Consider the following 12,665-nt stretch of genomic DNA (forward strand, 5'->3'; position numbering starts at 1 on the left):
GCAGTTCATGGCTGAACACAGTCACGTTCTGGCAACTCCTGCGACGCTGCTGGAACCAACCGTATTGGCTTCTGCCTTTCCATTGGACCATTTCAGCGACGTGGAGAGGGGGGGATTTGCTGCGTGGGTAACAGCCTATCCTCCATACCTACTTTACCCAGGCTTTGCGCACTGGAGAGGACACTCTGTTCCTGAACCACCATTCAGAGCGTGACACCATAGTCTTCCGAGACTGATGGATGTCAACAAAAGTGGTTCCCAAGAGTTCTAGCACCAGAACCCATTTTTAAAATTGACACACTATTGGGACCCAATTAGTTTTACAAGACTGTAAGAAATCTAGAAAGAAATAATATAGTTAGGCTGCAATCCTGACCACACTTCCCTGAGAGTAAGCCCCATTGAACAAAATAGAACTTACTTCTGAGTAGACCTGGTTAGGATTGTGCCCTTACTTATTTACACGTAATTAAACCAGAAAAAAGGTGGTCCAACATTTATCTCCGTATATTTACACATGCTTGCAAACTGCAGGAGCTCTTTGCAGGGCATTTCTGATTTTTGAAAAGTCTCAAGGCTTGAGGCAGTTATCTGATCACCTGTATTTTCATTGGAGGCTCTGCTCCACTGCTATGCGACCCACCAAAAATCAGATTGCAACCCACCAGTTTGGAACCGATCCACAGTTTGGAAACCACTGCTATAGAACTTTATAAATCTTTACTAATTATCTGTTTCTAACTGAATATTCAGCAGAATTGACTTAACAAAGATAATTCATTTCCATGCCAAAAACAGGGTTGCTGTCTCTCAGGTTATTTTCTAATTAGCAATGGTATGCCAATGATTGTAACCAGCAGGGCTGCAGACTCAGTACCCAGAACCTCTAACTCCCTCCCCATAGCCCTGGTTGCTGAATTGCATGACAACCATGTTACAGCCCAATCCTGAGCTGCCCGGAGCTCCCGGACCTGGCAGCTCCATGGAGGGCTGCCGCCGGATCCTGTGCTACCACGGGAGGGACCAAAAGGTCACCACTAAAAGGCCCTTGTGTAGGGCGAGCAACCCTGCAGAAGCGCCTAGGATCCTGTGGAGCTTGGCTCCACGGATTCGCCTCTACCCAGCCCCCGGCCAAGCATCCCCCACACCCCCGCCTCCTCTTCCACAGCCTGGTGTCTTGGGGACCATGGAGCTGCGGAACCCAGGTGACCGCTGTGCGCTAGCCCAGCGCCGGCTGAAGCTGGGCGAGCTCTGGTGGGAGCCCGGCGGTAAGCCCCGCAAACGTGCTTTATGGCACGTTTGCAACTGAGGTCTGTGGCACGGAGCTGCGCCACAGACCTCAGGATCGGGCTCTTAGTTAGCTTGATTCTTTTCCATAGGATGGGGTATAGCTGTGATACAGCCTGCAGCAAAAACAACAGGTACCTGTGACACTTGAAGTCTAAGGGTGCAGTCCTAATCCCTTATGTCAGTGCTTTCCAGCACTGACACAAGGGCAATGCAACTCTGAGGTAATCGGACAAACATTCCCTTACTTTGAGGAGGCCTCCGTGAGTGACACCCAACTGCAGGATGCAGCACATGTCCTATTGGCACTATGCCAGTGCTGGAAAATACATAAGGGGTTAGGATTGTGCCCTAACGTATTTGTTGTATCAAAAGCTTTTGAAAAGCTAGCCTGCTTTGTCAGAGACCTTAAGAGAATTCATATGAACTATGTGTAGCCCAAGATGAAATCTAGTGGAAGGTTTATTGGTCATCACATCACAAGAGAGGAACAAGAAGGGAGAGATACACAGGCAAGGGAATATCTACTGTCACCAAGCTACTCCCAATACTTATCACTGAGTGAAGAGTATTTCTTTGTCCTCTACTGATCTCCTGAAAACTTTCTTTCTTTCTTTCTTTCTTTCTTTCTTTCTTTCTTTCTTTCTTTCTTTCTTTCTTTCTTTCTTTCTTTCTTTCTTTCTTTCTCTCTCTCTCTTCTTCCTCTTTCTTCAGAGTATCTTCACCACCTTGCCCAACCTCTCATACCTTTCTCCACTCCATAGCCATCTCATCCTTCTAATTCCACCTTCACCACCCATTTTGCTTGCCTCCTTCCCCCTTGGTCTTTTGTCCCATCCTCCATCTCTCCCTCCCTATCTGATCTGTACTCTCTTGAATCTTCCTAGCCTTGGTAACTCCACCCCTTCCTAATCAGCTGGCCTGCTCAGGACTGCTCCCCTCTGCTCACCTTACGACATTCAACGATGATATCATTGCCAGTTGTGTCAGTGCTCAGATGCATGGCTCCCGCAGCTCCACAAGTTGAAGCAGAGCACCAAAAGTAACATGGTTTAAATTTCACTGATTCCAAAAACTCTCTGGGCTCTCTGTTATGGACTTGGGTATAGATAATTCTTCGTAATATGATAAGATCATAGGCGTAGTTATCCATTATGTATTTTATTGTTTGATTTAACAGCATCCTTCAAACATTCCAATACATTGGTCTGCTTTTCAATAGAAAAACTGGTTTGGGATATTTTTTATGATAATTTTATTGAGACAAACTTTGTGGTCTTGAAGGATTATATAATGGCAAAATCTTAGCAAATGTTCTGTCCCACACAGGCTTTTCTGCCTTCCCAAAAATACCTTTGTGGCATCTTGTTAACTTGTACCGAGACCAATGATTTAATTGTGTGGTTTTTAAAAGGCAAAATTAATGGAAATACTGCAAAAAATATTAGTATTTTTTGTATTAGTAGCCTAAGAGAATATTTACCCTAATTCAGTTTTAATTCTGTTAATGCAGTTTGAGCTATATTTTTGCTGAATCTACTGTTTCACAATTTTTTTTTCTGGATTCCTGGTCTACTACTTAACTTTTTGAATACTGTACTGTAATTTTTTATACTTACAGTGAGAACATGCTGACAATAGCTTGTATTGTTGATTTCTCTCAACAGAGGGTGTCATATACGCTGCTTATATTCATAAAAGCAATATACATTTTATTGTATCTAAGCCTATGGACCAGTACTATCCTAATTTTTTTTCTATTTTATTTCCATCATGCATGCATTATTCTTCTGGCTAGCCTTGGTGAGTATGTGGGAGTGAGTGAGCCTTGCTTGTTTGTAATGACCTGCTTGTATGATGTCCTGTCCATCAGCAAAGTGTTTTTATTCTTTACCATGGACTGGGCGTGAACTCCTAGCTGAAGGGATAAGATTCACTACCTCTTTGGGAAATACTTTCCCCTTGGGATTTGAGAATTGGCACCCAAATTTCTTAGAGCAGCTCCACTTTGGGAAGCACCTTTTTGGTTCTAACACTGCAACTGAGCTATGGTTTTTCCCGTTAGTATAGCAGTGTACTGCACATTAGTATATAGTGCCAAATCCTTTTTTAAATACATGAATTGCTCACCTAGCTGAGAGTGATGGTTTCCTAAAACCTTGATACTTTCTGATACTGAAAATGCAGCACTGTGTTTCAAATCTCACAAAGGTTATTATGGTCACATTATAGTTTAACCTTGTTGAGATTTTAAAAGATGGGTTCTTAGTCCAATCAATGCACTCAATGTATTTTGCATTGCAAAAATTGTATGCAGCAATCAATGTTCCTAAATGATTTAGTTAATTGACCAGAACTTATTCTAGAAATGTTCAGCTTAAAAAACATGTCCCCTTTTCCCATTAGTGTGCACACGCATATGTTTATATCGAAGACTCATGCTGCCGTTTCCTCCAGTCAGTACCAGTGGCCAATACAGACAGCCTTTATTAATAATTTAGTTTATTATTATTTGTTGTAACTTAAAGGAGATAATTGCAAAGGCACAATTAGTACACCCAAAAGATCTGTGGTATATGCAAATCATGAAATCTGGTTCTTGTATCCCTTACCTACCTAGAAAATAGTTCCTTGGTTAATCATCTGGGGAAATAATTCTTAGAGTGAAATCCTATACATGTCTACTCACAAGTAAGTCCCACTGTTTTCAGTGGGGCTGTCTCCCAGGAAACGGATTAGAATTGCAGCCTTCATCTGTCATAGGTCCTGCAGTATAACATTGGGCTATGCTTCATGCTTCCCTGCAGTGCCAGTGAAATTCCTGCTAGTGGAATTTGCATCATATTGAACAATACTTCCCCATTTCCTGCCTCTTGGCCTTGAATCATTGATCAAGAACGGTGGTCATCAAAGTGGAGACTGCTATGTCCTGAAAAAGACTGACCCCAGAAGCAGCTGACTGCTGCGCAGTTTGGGGGAGATCGGCAGCATGGTAAAGAGGCTCTCCAGTAGAACAGAGCGTTCTGTTAGCCCCAGGGACGGATTTGGCTGAGCGCTGGATCTGGCCCACAGGATAGGGTCTGGAGCACCCTGGTCGAGAATATTGAACTGCAAGGAATAGCCAACCTTTTCTAGCACTTGCCTGAAGCCTTCGCTTTTAATTTATACTTCCCTCTCCCTTATATCAGCTGTGCTGAAACCATGCCTTTGCAACTCAGCCACCCTTCCTCTCCCCTTCTGGTTTATCAAATGGTTTTCTGTTATTCTTCAAAACCCCTTGGAGTCCCCGGGAATTCAACCCAGCTACAAATTGTGTCACCAGGGCAATGTCCCCTTGCTAATTTTTCTGCTTTTCCCCGCCTTCTAATTTTCAGAGTGGTACCAATTTCACGACATAGACAATTTTCATTATAGGGGCAATACTGCTTTACCTTCTTTCTTCGGGTTCTTAAGCCATCAGTTTTTTGACAATTGACGAGGCACACCACACTGTTGGCCGGAGGCTTGCATCCCCTAATGGCCCTACTAATATGACCTTTCCCCAAACTCCCAAAGCATACTTGCAGACTATACACAGCACAGCGGTTGGAAATTGCTATTAGTAGCGCCCCCCAAACTGCGGACCGCTGCGTTAGGAGCACTCTTTCTTTCTGGGCTTACCATTGGTCAATCTTATCTTCCAGTCCAATCTTTTCACAAAGTCACTCTGGGCAGCTACTTCCACCGTGAAGTGGTTCACAGCCTGCTGGGGAGACAGGCAGTAGAAGTGGCTGCCTGGTGCGACTTTGTGAAAAGATTGGATTGGAAGATAAGACAGAGCAGTGCGGTACTTGCTGCTCACAAAGCGCAAGGCTTATTGCAGGCATTGGACCCGGCCCACCGGCTGGGGTTTGGCACTTGCTAGCTAGACCAAGAATTTGGATTGCTCTAAGACAGCTTCCCATGAAAGAATAGCTTGAACATGTAGTTTCCAATGCACAGGTCTGGAGTGGAGCTACAAGGTATAATAGTGGTGATGTCAATTGATTTATTGAAAAACAGTTATTGTATGAGAGTTCAGACAAGACACATTTTTTTTCTTGAATATCTACTTGCAAATCATTACATGGGTTGCAGAAGGATACTGACTTTTAAATGCCATATTATGTCATCTGTCCCCCCAAAAAAATGCTGTGACACATGTCAAATGCTCTAATACTGTGTCATCCAGCCCATTAGTCCTAAGTACATTGGCTATTGACTAGAGGTCCATGTTCAGCAGACCTAAGTATAGTAGGTCTCTTCTGAACCATGCATATGTATTTCAAAGGCAGGGAACTTTTCAAACAGTAGTAGGTCTGATCAGTAGGTAGGTTGTTGGAATGAAAATATAAATGAAAACACCCAGCAGCACACATGTGACATTGACTTTGTGGACTATTGCTATAGTAGAGACTTCAGGGGAGTTTCCTTCTCTCAAAAACCCAGTTATTTGCACCAATGGCTCTGCCCCAAAGACCAGCATAATGTCAGCTTTCATGGAGTTGCACTAGCCCAACTGTTGGTTGGCCCCTTTCAAAGTGCTGGCAGAAAACTTCAGAATCTGCCTCTTAATTGCTGTTAGCACAGAGAAATGGCCAACAGCCTCATTCACATAGCTCACATCTAGTTGTACTATCCAATGCTCTGAGCAGAAGTTCCCCAAGGTAAGCATCTGTCTTGGATTACAACTCTATAGGAAGCCAAAAGAAAAAAACAGCAACAACAAAACTGAAAAAAACAGCTGTTTCCATTCACATAGACTTCCCTTTCAAGACACGAATGTCTGGAAAATTAACCAGATGCAATGTTAAGGAGGTTTTTGTGTATGGGTTTTCACTCTGTAACCATTTGCTGAGGAGGGTAGAGTTAACTTTATATAGCAAGTATCAATAGTATTGTGTATGCATACAATTTGGGTGCATGGATGGTTAATCTAAGCTAAAGAGCTTTATTTCTGCATGCATTGTCCTGTAACTGGTGTGTTTTCAGTATAGGAATTATATGCACAAGTCCTGAGTGTCTACATTCTCCTTAATGCTAATGAGCTTTAGTTTTTCAGTCATAGATTCTTTCTTTTTAATTCACTTTTTCAAACATACTTCCTCTAAGTAGGTCAGGGTGGAGTACCTTTAGTCCTCACAACAATCTAGTGAGGTGAGTTAGGCTGAGAAATAGTGACTGGCTCAAGGTCACTCAGGAAGTTTCACGACTGAACAGGAATTTAACCTGGATCTTCCAAGTGTATGTCCAACACCAGAACCAGTACACCATCCTGGCTCTCTTTAATCTTGTATTTTTTTTAAACATAAAGTATCTTCCCCCACTCCAGCCCAAGGTAAAAATTGCCATGTATTTAATTTGTTTCTTGCGTACAATTTTATTTATGTTATATTCAGCCTTTCCTATGCCAGAGCAAATGCCCAAGGTGGCTTACAAAGATCCCAAGAGCACAATTTACAATAATACGTAGGCATTTATATACTGCCTTTCTCTGTTTACGCAGTATTGAAGGTGGTTTACATAGGTTGGCTAATCTAAACCACCATTTTTCAATGGGGTTTTTACAATATGTTCTGTGGAAAGACTAACAGACCCCTCAGTCACCAGATGTTGCCTTCAGAATGCAGTTATCTCTTCTAGCTGTGTGCCATCAAGCTTCAGCAAGCAATGGTAAAGCAGGCCTGGACAGGTCCTCAAGGTCATTCTCTGTTTGCCAGCTGACCTTCATGCACTCCCCCATTCTCTCACTGCATAAAAACAATAAATAAAATAATTAAAACAATAAAACTGTTGGAGGGGCAACTATGTAACCATGGCTGCTTAATCACCCATTAGCCCAGTGGGCACAGCTGTGACATACACCACCAGCTGCATCCAAGCAGGTCTCTGTGATGCAAGCAAGGTTGCTTCCAGGATTAAATCTTGGATCAGGCAGGTCTCATCATTAACAGACCTGGCATTTAACAGCAGTAATTTTAGACCACAGGGGTTACTATTGGGCAAACCACATTCTCTGGGGTTAGGGCAGTGATTTTCAATCTTTTTCATCTCATGGCACACTGACAAGGCACTAAAATGGTCAAAGCACACCACCAGGTTTTTGACAATTGACAAGGTACACCATACTGCCAGTGGGGGTTCACATCTCCCATTGGCCCTATTAATAAATGACCTTTCCCCCAAATTCCTGTGGCACACCTGTGGACCACTCGCAGCACACCAATGTGCCATGGTACAGTGGTTGAAAATGGCTGGGTTAGGGAAAGGCCCAGAAAGACAGGTGACCTGCTGATGACCAACCCTCCTTCTGGAACGGCCAGACCAGCCCCCACAACCAATCCCCTTGGTTTTTCTTTTGTCAGTTTAATCATTTAATTAAAAGCTAGGAAACAAATAAATGTATGTCATTTTCTAAAACTAAAGAGTTTGATAATGAAAACTAAAATATTCTCTGCATAAAACAACAGGATGGGTATAATTAAGATAATTTTAATAGCATTTCACATAATTGGACATAAAGATAAACAACTCATTCTGCTGAAAAGGAAGATGCTAGTTCTTATCAGTGTACATCTTTAATTCTATTATAAAGGCAGGAAAAAAAAAAGCTTTCAGCAGTGTCTCCCTGAAGGACCAGCTCTCCCCTCAACCCTAGTTCAAAATTGTAATGAAAAATTATTTTTTAAAGATGCAAACATGAATATATAATTCTGGAAAAAGTTTAAATGTCACAAATGATACCAACCGTTTCTATACAAATTGTGCTAGAGAAGGAAAGAAGGAAGACATGAACACTAATGAGAAAATTATTCAGTACCTAAGGGATGAGAACTGGAATTTATCAAAATCTTTCTGCAATAAATTATAGAAAGCGTGTCCCATTTTCAAGTTTTGGAAGTTTGAAACATCATGCTTTAAAACAATGAGTTGTATCCTAAAGTTTCCTTCTTCTTTCAAAAGGAGTCTTCCTCCTGAGGAAGGAGTCCTTGCTTTTAAGAGTTATTAAGGTGTTACTACTGACCATGCCATCCAAACTAGTTCTGGGTCTAAGTTCATAGGTCTCCTATGCTCCCTGATGGTACATTGGGGGTTGGTTCTGAGGGCTGAGGGGTCAGCCTAACCAAATAGGTCCCAAACCTCTAATGGGCTTGGGCCTTCAGACAGTACTCAGCCTAATTAACCACTGATACCAGTCCGATCCAAACTAAACTAAACCCAATGAGTCTCCTCGAATTTGCACCACCTCAGGAGAAGGCATAAGTACAAGGAGAGCGGAATGGCTTGCACCCGCTCCACACTGCTCAGGAACGGGGGCTAGGATCTGGCATATCTGCTGGGTCCCAGCTCTGCCTCCCGCTCCCGGCCCACCCACCCCAGGACCACCCCCTACTCACCCTCCCCCCACCCTGGAACACCTCCCTCTGTCTCCTCCCCGCCCTCCCCAGACCCTTGTGTCAGCCGAGCTCGGTCAACACAAGCCTCCCCTTGCAGGTTGACGTGGAAACTGGATTCAGCCTTTGAGGGCCTGCATACATCCCTGCACCAGCTCAGCTCTCGAGAGGAGGTGCAAATGTGCCTTATGGTACATTTGTGACCCTCCTGGGCTGGCACTGGTGCATTAGGATTGTGCCCTTAATTTATTAATTGATTTAAACTAAGTAAGAGTCGGCTAATCAGGTGATGGCACTATTTATTTATTTATTTATTTATTTACTAATTAGTTGTGTGAAATTACGCATGTTCTACTGCTTTGCCCATTTGGTCAGCCAGGTACATGACAATTCTACAGACCCCGATCCTATGCTACACAATGTAAGAGCCAGATTAGATGTGACAAGATAGTTATTTGCATATTTGTCCCATTTATATTTGCCCCATATGAAGCATGTGTGTGCCAGCTCTCCAGCATCTATGCAGCCATTGCTAACAGGGCATGCGCTGCATCCTGTGGTGGGGGTGCAGTCATGGAGGCATCTTCAAATGTTCCCTTACCTTACCCTTACTTTTGGGTAGTATTGTGGCTGCATCGGTGCTGGAAAGTTGGATAGGATTAGGCCTTCAGTCTTAGCATCCGACTATTTGAAATGACCAGTGTCTAAAAAATCCATTGAGCCGAGAGAAGGAAATGACACTGGAAAAACAGTACATTATTCTAATATTTGTTTCCTCTTGGAACATGTTATTGCTGTATAGCTCTCCAAAAAAACAGACTGGGAATTATTCAATATTATTTTTGGAAGTTCTTTTTCGCCTGATATGAGCGCCAATTCATACTGTCACTTTCTGCTGCCAGAAAAAAAATCACTTTCTTCCATGGTGTCTGTACTAACTATTAGTTTAATGTACGTGGATATGTAGGAGATGGGAACACATAGAGTGACTGGTGTTTCCAGTGTTGCAGGATATCTTTACAGTACAGATGTGTGGGTTTAAGTTGGTGACAAACATATGTTATAATGGATCAAATATAAGTAGGGAATGTGATCTATATAACCTATTTAAGATACAGTATTTACGCGTAGAATAAGGTTCATTTACTAGACCATAGCATTCCATCATGTGATGTGTTATCTGCTGCCGGGCTGACCTTAGGAGCTGCAGGGCCTAATACAAAACATTTCTGAAGGGACTTCTCATCACCACGAGAGCCCCCTACACACCAGGGTGAGCAGCAGTGGCAAGGCATTCAAGAGTGATGTCACCACCAACTGCTTCTGGGGATGGGGGAGGTGATTTCACGCCAACTGGATGCAGGGTTGGGCAGGAGGGAGGACCATCCAGTGACAATGTTCCGCTCACCATGCTCTCCTTGCGATGCCTTGACACAGAAGATTCTATGCCAAAGTGTCAGCTACAGAGTGAGGTGCCGGCTGTGGGCGCTCCGCTTGCTGCCCCAGATGTGGGGACCAGACGTGGGACCAGACACGGGGCCCAGTTTGGCCAAATAACCCTAAGGCTGACCCTGACCTGCTGAATGGTTTCCCTTGTTGGTAGTAGCAACCAGCAATTCAAAAATCAAAAATTTGATACAAAGGTACTTTCACAAATTTGGCCTACAGTTGGCTTCCAAGGCCAACTTTATTGTGATGTGCGATATCAAAAAAACCATGGGAGCAAGATTACTGAGAATTGGTGAACAAATTGTGTAGTTTAATTCTTTTGTGGGATCAGTTTTCTCTTTGATAGAGCAATTTTTTGTCATTCACCCAAAGTGTGTGTGTGTGTGTGTGTGTGTGTGTGTGTGTGTGTGTGTGTGTGTGTAAATGAAGATGCTTCCATCTTGTCAGCAAAAGGATCATTTATTCTCCAGTTTGGCACAGAAAGATCCCTGTGCCAGCATCATTCTCTGCTCAGTGCTGTGTTATCCAGCTTCATATCGCATTAGATTTTTGGCTGTAACAATGAGGTTCAAACTGAGATGCTGTCGGGCTTTCCTGGAACAGCTGCAAAATCACTTCACAATCAACGTGAGCCCTTCTGGATCAGGCCAAAGAAATGGTGCCACGTGCAAACACGTTTATTGCCATTTTTTTAAGCCAGTTCCTGTCAGTTTGTTTGACAGATCGCTGTTGCAATATTGCAACAGATGATAGAGTGAATTGCCCTACTGATTTTCCACTCTACTGCACTCCGGTGGGCCTTACTATCTCATGTTGATGTATCGTACAGTGTTTGTTGTGGAGTCCAGTGGAAAAACTAGCAAATTGCTTTGGCTCTTTTGATTCCCTTGCGTGCTTTAAACTCTTTTCCTGCTCTCATTCCTTTCTCTTTTATAAGTTAGAAAACATACTTCAGGGCCGACTATATTTTTAAGGCAACTGCTTGGTTTTTGTTTGATTCCGGGCTCAGTCCAAAGGTGTGGTTTTGACTTGTAAAACCTTTGATGATCTTGCTGCAAGATTCTTGATTCTGCTTCCCACCACCAATATGCTTCCCCTGAGACTCTGTTCTGGGTTCCGGTATGTTTTAGTGTATCCTACCCACAATCAGGAGCAAGCCCCATTGACTATCATTGTTTAAAGCATATTCATTGTAGCCTATTAAAAGTACATATCTACCCAAATGCAGTCACATTCCATGTTGGCATCAAGTCTAATATACTAAAAATAAAATATTGAAATGAATGGGGACCCACCTGAAATTGGCTCACAACCCACCCAGTGGGTCCCAACTCACAGTTTGAGAAACAGTGGTCTAAGGGATCTGCTGTTACTTTTCTGCTGCTCAAAGAATTCTTCATTAATCTCCTATTTTGTTTCTGCAGGTGAAGGAAAAAGATAAAGATAAAATATAAAGCGGGTTGGAGTGCTGAGTGGGCCCAGTACATAGTGGTCCTGACCCACAGTTTGAGAAACAGTTTGAGAAACAGTGGTCTAAGGCAGGGGTCTCCAAACCCTGGCCCAGGGGCCAGAAGCAGTCTGCAACAAGCCTCTTTCCGGCCTGCGGTCAACCTCTTGTCCCCTGAAAGCCTCTGGCCTACTCAACTGAACATGACCAGAACTGTGCTCTGGTTGTGTCTAGAGGGTGTTCTGAGGGCCAGAGAGGTTGAATGAACGAGCCCATTCATTCATTTATTCACTCATCTAAGTTCTATTTCTAATTTATTTATTTAAATTTAAATTTTTTTTTCAGCCCTCCAGATCACGCCAGATATTTGATGCGACCCTGTGGTCAAAAAGTTTGGAGACCCCTGGTCTAAGGGATCATTTTGGATATCTGATTTTTCCATATTTCAGAATGCTTGCAGATACAGAATGAGAGATTTTGGGGCTGGGACCCAAATCTAAACACAAAATTCATTTATGTTTCATATACCCCTTAGACATATAGCCTGAATGTAATTTTATTACAATATTTTTAATAATTTTGTGCATGAAACAAGGTTTGTGCATGAAACACTGTGATTTTATATTTTTTTAAGCCAAAAAGTTTAGAAAAAGAGTCATGTTGGTGCTCAAAAATGTTCCATATTTCGGAATACTCTGTATTTCGGAATTCTGGATAAGGGATGCCCAACCTGTACTCCTCTTTTGTTGATATACTTTGCCTTTTTATTAATTCCTGTTTCCATTGGAGTTTCTTAGTTCTTTTGTTGTTTGTAATGGATTGTTTATTGTTTGATAATGTGTTGATTACATTTTGTGTTTTTAACAGAAAGTGAGCCACCCCAAAGGCCTCTTTTGAGGTAGAACGGTGACTTATAGATGCCCAGATACATTTTTAAAAATTTGAGCGCGTATCTCATGGATCATGCTAAATCGCATGCTTTATCATGAGAAGTTTTCCTTGTATGCATGAGTTCTAAATTAAGAGATTGTACTTCAGAGTTAGCCGGTTCATGAGATGGGAAGTGATGG

Source organism: Tiliqua scincoides, chromosome 5 (assembly GCF_035046505.1).
Source record: "Tiliqua scincoides isolate rTilSci1 chromosome 5, rTilSci1.hap2, whole genome shotgun sequence".
NCBI lineage: Eukaryota > Metazoa > Chordata > Lepidosauria > Squamata > Scincidae > Tiliqua > Tiliqua scincoides.